Here is a 6,728-nt window from a genome sequence, read left to right on the forward strand (position 1 = left end):
ATTTATTATAATTATACTATTATATATATAAAGATTTTATTTATTAATTTTAGAGAGACAGAGAGAGCATAAGCAGGGGTGGGGGGTAGAGGTAGAAAGATTCTCAAGCAGACTCCACACTGGAGTCTGACATGGAGCTTGATCTCACAACCCTGAGATCATAGCCTGAGCCAAAATTAAGAGCTGGATGCTTAACAGACTGAGCCACCCAGGCACCCCATTGTTATAATAGTATAATTACATGTAATATGTAACATAACTATGATATTTATAATATACGATATTGGGAAAGAGAAGTCATTGTTCTTTAAGTTGCTAAGCTGGAAGGATATAAATCTGTCATGTAGAGAAAGCTTGTTTGGCTCATCATTAGGAAAGAGTTTTATTTTAAAAGTGTCACCTTAAACTGCAAGGATGTCCATTAAACATCACAACTAAACATGCCAAAGGAGAAGCCATTTGTCAAAATGTCCACTTAACTCACCCAAACATCTCAAACCCACCCTTTGCTGACCTTCGATAACCCCATTTTTTTAAGTTTCTTTTTTTTAAACAAGGGAAAGTAGACAGGTACATGTTGGTAAATGTTAACTGTACACATTCACATAGAGACACAGTGTAATCTCTGAACCCAATATACAGCGAGGAGGAAAAAGCTAGAATTCTATACACTACCACACAGGGGCCTAGCATGCTCTAGCTTCCAGCAGAACTAAGGGAGCAGAAAGTTCCCCTCCCCCCCACAAAGCACAGTGGTGTTGATTCTATAACATTTCTGTTGAGACAGGAAGAGAGAAAAATGAATTTTGAACACAGAGGGGTAGAGATTATTTTCCCACTGTATTCCCCCCAAATAAGTTGAGAATCATGGTATAAAGGGAGAGAAAAGACACTTCAAAAAACAGGGTGAATGAGCACAAGGTGGGGGAGGGAGACTAGAACTTGCTCCCAGGGATTGGAGAAAATTAAAAAAGGAAGGTTGGAATCCATTAGTGTTCCACTAAATGGAAGGAGTCATTTTCTCCTTCATCCTCCTCCTTCTGTCCCCTCATCATCATTTTCATCTTCCTCAACTTCATCCTCATGTCCTTCTTCATCAGTATCTTCCAATCATTCATCATCAGCAGCATCTTCTTTCCTTCCCCTTCTTCATCATCCATATGAGAAACCAAGTAGTACTCTAATGGATTTGGCCAAATGCCATCTTTGATGACCTCTCCTAACCTCAAAATGGTCAGTAAACCAGGTGAAGCTCTCTGGTTCCTCTTGCTGTCTCTTCCTGCTGGCTTTATTCTGCGTTTGACTTGAACGTTTTGTCAAATCCTTCCCAGATTTCCATTTGATTTCAGTGGACTTTGAAGATGGATCACCACTCTCATTCAGATGAAATTCTTTGGAGAGAACTTTATTTTTGAAGTAAGGGTTTTCATCAAAATAAAAAATCTATTCTGTAACTTGATTTAATATCCCTAGCAATGCAGACACTTGTGGATGGTTGGCAAATGTTGTTACCCCAAAATTCGGGATTTTGGCAATTAATTCCAACCTCTTCTGAAAAAATGGTTGGTGGAGTTTGTTACATTTCTTTTCTACTTTCAAAATCTCAGTGGCTTGTTCATTAAGTCTGTTTATTTCATTTTGTACTTCATCAATATATTCAATTGCTTCTTGCTGTTCTTTTTCTCCCTTTGGCAAGTGCTGAGAGGTCAATGTCTCCCCCCGCTTGGGGGCAGGAGACAGTCTCGGTTTCTTCTTTTGAGGCAGGAGTGAAGACTGGCGTTTGGGGGCCATGCTGTGAGGAAACCACAAAACCAGGAGAGACGCACATCTGGAAGAAGCTCCAATTACTCCAAAGTTAAATTATCTTGTTTTACATAATTATTTACATGTCCATCTTGCCTTACACAAATAATTGATTTTATTAATCTTTATAATACCCTTATCGTGCTTTGCATATACTAGGAACTCACTGAATGATTATTGTTGAAACATAAATACAAGAAAACACTGAATGTTATTGTAGGGTGGGCACAGGGTTACAGTGACTTTATTATACGACAAAAGTTATCCTAGTACTTTTCACAGATGATTTAATTTAATCCATGTAACTTCACACTTTGGGAAACAAAGATCAAGGGAAATTAAGAAATTTATGTGAAGATCACAGATGGTGACTATAAGAGAACATGAATCCAGATTTTTCTGAATACAAAACTCAAACCCTTTCTACTTCATCACACACCACTCTGGTTTACTACTGTCAATACTATGAATATAGTTCTATTTCAGTGGGCCAGATTCACCTTAGTCAAAGATGGGCTTAAATTGTAAAAGTTGAGATTTCATGAAAGCTCTTGGCCCATCTGTCTCATGATTTCATAAAGAAACAAATGTTTTGTAAATTTGGATGTTATTTTTGGTCTATAGGTATGGTCCAAAAATGCATAGCACAAAACTGAAATAGCAGAAATTTAGCCATAGTTTTGCTAAAACACAGTAGTAAAACCAGAATATCCAAAATAAACACACCTTTTCTGAGACAGTGTATTACATATTAAGAAAGGAAAAAAAGTTGTTGGTTTTGTTCTCCCCTCTGTGTTTTCTTTTTTTCTTAAACAACTTTCAGTTTGTATTCTAGTCCTTACACAAGAGATAAGCTACAATTCTACTGTTACTAGCTCATTTTTGTTGACTTTGATCAGGTTACTTAACCACAGTCAACTATTTTAGTCTCTTCATCTGTAAAGAAATATCCAAAAAGATGAATACCAAACTTTGGATAATAAATTTGTTATCGAACAAAGGGATTAGAATTCTGCTCAAGAAGAAAACTTCGTACTGTACTACAATGATCTGAACAATTATCATAACATATTTGTAACTTATTAACTATAAAATTACTTCCTCATTTCAGAAGTATTATTCTGCCCTTTGCCTACTACTTAGCGTGGTATCATTTGGTTTAGGACATACAATACTTACAACAATGAAATATCAGACTATGTGGAATACTTATAATCATTCAAAATAATCATAATCTTACGATGGTTAAATAAATTTTTACTTGCATTTATTTGACGTAAAATACAACATAAAAACAAATGACCTGGTCATATTATCCAACAATTATCAATTTCGGCTTATCCATCCTGGTGATTATAAAGGAAAAACAAATATTTCTGACATACATTATTTTTGAGGGTGTTTTGCTTTAAAAAGTCTTGGAAATCAAGTTGATAATATAAGTAAACACTACAAAATAAATAGAAATAACAATTACTAATTTTTCCCATTTTCTCATTTCTGAGTGAAGAGATACCTCTAGGAAGAAAAGGTCCAAGGCTCTTAGTTCTTAGGCCTTATTTTTCTCTTCTGTAAATTGGGGAAAATAAAATCTAATCTTAATGAGGATGGAAATTACATTTGTTTTGCAGAAAAGGGCATAAAATCTAGTGTTCTGCCACTTACCATTTGAGTGATCTTGGCCAAGTTACTTTACTTCTTTGAACTTTTGTTTTACTCATTTGTAAAATGGGGCTAATATGTCCAGCTTATGTAAATTTGTTGTGGGGATTAGATAGGAAAAAAACGTGAAAATGTTTTTACAAAGTACTAGAAAATGTAAGACTAATTATTTCCAAAGTGAAATATAATTTTCCCTGCTACATAGTGCTGCAGATTCATAGATAAAATACTATACGGAAAAGGACTCAAAGTCTTTTCTCTTTATGACCCTCTTCCTTGTCTGCCTTCCCACGGAAATAAGTTATAGTGCTAACTTTGTACTTGCTTAGGTTATAGCAAAGTCATTTGTGGCAAAGGACAGCAACTGTTCCATGTTACTGCTAATCATTTCAAGAATAACTGAACAGTTAATGACATTTCTGCCCTTTCTGGAATGTAAAAAAAAAATTCTTCAAACATAGTTTTCTATGTGCTACATAAACAATGGTTTCCTATAGAGAACTCTTCTCTAATAATGAAAAGGCAACTTGTATATAATTACAACTAAATGATTGTGAATGTTAACTAACTGAAAAATATGAAACTATATTCTTAAAGTATAATCTTCCTTGAATAAGAGAAGCAATATAAGCTAATATAACAAATAATAGTATAAGGAAAAAAGAATAAGAAGATATTTCTAATTGTCGATCTTTTTTTCTTTATTAATAATTAATTTACTTTCTTAATCAATGGTAAACTTAAATTGAGAAAGGGAAACATTTTGTAAAGCTGAGTATTCTAGTTATTAATTTTCAAGAATATAGCTATGATGTATATAACTCTGTAATAGTTGTCAACAGTCTCCTTTGCAAATTAATGATTTACTCAGCAGATGGCTGCCCTCTTATTAGAGGCCTAGAACTCAAAATCATGTTAAGAAAAGGGACAAATTATGTCTATAACCACTCTTTTATTATTAAAGCTGCTCTCTAAAGAGGCACACATTTAAAAACTCACCCCAATGAGGACAGTATGAATATTCCAGGATTCTAGAAAGATTCTCTCCAGAATAAAGTATATCAAAAAGTTGTCTTTAAGTTGGCATATATGTGGCTTAATGCTATTTATTGAATTTTCCACATATGCAGGGCAAATGTCACATCCACAACATAAAACTAAATGTGATTGGAAAGATGTGACACTGTTGCAACATTGTTACATGCTGACACAAAACCTATCTAGTCCAAACTCTTTTTTCTCTGTTATTTTTATATTTGTTGGATTTAATGGAAACCCTCAAAACAATACAGTAGTCCCTCCCCACTTTTCTGTGGAGATATATTCCAAGAACCCCAGTAGATGCCTAAAACCACAGATAGTACCAAACCTCATATGTACAATGTTTTTTCTTATGCATGCACACACACCTATGATACAGTTTAATTTATAAATTAGGCACAGCAAGAGATTGACGATAATAATAAAGTAGAATAATTTTAACAATATATTGTAATAAAGTTATGTGAATGTGGTCTCTCTCTTATATCTTATTGTTCTATACTGACATTTCTTGTGATGATGTAAGATGATAAAAGGCCTTCATGATGAGAAGAAGGAAAGTGAAGGACGGACAGACTATGACTTGGCCTTAGGCTACCACTGACCTTCTCACAGGTCAGAAGGAGAATCATCTGCTTTCTGGCGGTGGATAACTGAAACTGTGGAGAGCAAAACTGGATAAGGAGGAACTACAGTATAATGAAATTCCCCCAAAAGTAAACTGTATCTCTTAATCTCTCATATCTCAAATCAATGGATTTCAAATAAGAAAGCAATTTACCGCAACATCGACAGGTTTCTGATCAACATTATATTATTATTATTAACATTATTATTATTTGGAGCCCAGCCACCTAGGTTCAAATCCCGCTTCCACCAGATGATAGCTGTGTAACCTAGAGTAAATTGCTTAACTTCTCTGTCCCTCAGTTTGCACATTAAATAACGATAGTAAAGCCACATTATCTCATAGGGTTTTGAGGATGTTTGTTAATATCTATACAGTACTTGGAATACAGTACATATAATAAAAATATTTGTTAAATTAATTCAACAGAATTGATAATAAGAAATAGTAGTAAAAGTTTACTGAGGAACTTCTTCAGTTAGCACTCCATTTTTGTCAGTAATGAAAAATATTTTTTTTCAAAGTTCCGAAAAATTTCCTTAGCTTACTTTCAAAGTCAGCAGGTGTCCATTAGACCCAACTGTGCCAGGTCTGGTGCCTTGGGGACACAAAATAAGTTTATGTGGTCTCGCTCTCAGGAAGTAACAGACTTTCTGCACTAGGTTTGGAACAAATGCTCACAGAGCAAAGTTCACGGGAACATGCAACAAAAAATATTACAGTGCCGCATAAATCATCCGATAAATAAAGCTATTTGAAAATTCAAGTGCTCTAAGTATATTCAGTGCTCTATGTATATTAATAAAACGCAATTATCAATTGGGAACGCATTTATTTTAACATCTACACAGAAAGCTGCTAAATACAATACAATGCCTCGCATCAAGAAACATTATGCAGAAATAATATTTTCCTTATCTCCACCTGGAATGTCTGATAAAACCTTGAGTGATCCCACAAAATCGCGGCAAATGAAAACCGCACTGGAAACATCAAAGGGCTTGAGACTGATGCCTGAGAACCGGGAGAACAACGTGGTCACGGGCTCAGTGAATACCTGAATCTTCGAAGTAAAGAGAGGCTCCAAGCCACAGTCGAGATTTGGGACGAGGCTGCTTCCGTGGCACAGGCTGACCAGTCTGCCCCCGCCAGAAGTAAGAACTAGCGGGTTCCGCTCGCATGTGATCTACACGCACGTGCGGTTCTCCCCGGCCAGTCTGGAGAAGGCAACCTTTGAATGAGGAGCCGCAGGGATACGGTGCACAAAGAAAGCAACCGAGCCCGTACAGGGCCTCCCGCGGCTCCCCTCCAGGACATGGGGGACTCCAGGCTGAGAGACGACGGGTTCCTCGAAGCTAACGGTTCTCACGCCGCCTCCCACATCTCAGAGATGAGCACACGAGCTCAATCCCGGGCGACAACACGCCAGCTCAGCGGGCCGCGGAGGTACCAGTCAGGGTTACCCCATTCAGCCGCCCCCGAGCCGGCCCCCTCACCCAGCCGCCCTCGTCCCGGACAATACGTCACTTCCGGCGCGCGCGCCCTCCCGCGGAGAAAGACCCGGGCCTGGGGCGGGGGGGCGAGTGAGGGGGGG

At 37.0% G+C, this 6,728-nt stretch overlaps 1 pseudogene; it reads right to left on the reverse strand.

Moving 5' to 3' along the window:
* Positions 1 to 357: 357 nt before the first annotated feature.
* On the reverse strand, positions 358 to 6,683 carry LOC117801002 (annotated as a pseudogene).
* Positions 6,684 to 6,728: the final 45 nt, after the last annotated feature.

This window comes from Ailuropoda melanoleuca, chromosome 2 (assembly GCF_002007445.2).
Source record: "Ailuropoda melanoleuca isolate Jingjing chromosome 2, ASM200744v2, whole genome shotgun sequence".
Taxonomy (NCBI): domain Eukaryota; kingdom Metazoa; phylum Chordata; class Mammalia; order Carnivora; family Ursidae; genus Ailuropoda; species Ailuropoda melanoleuca.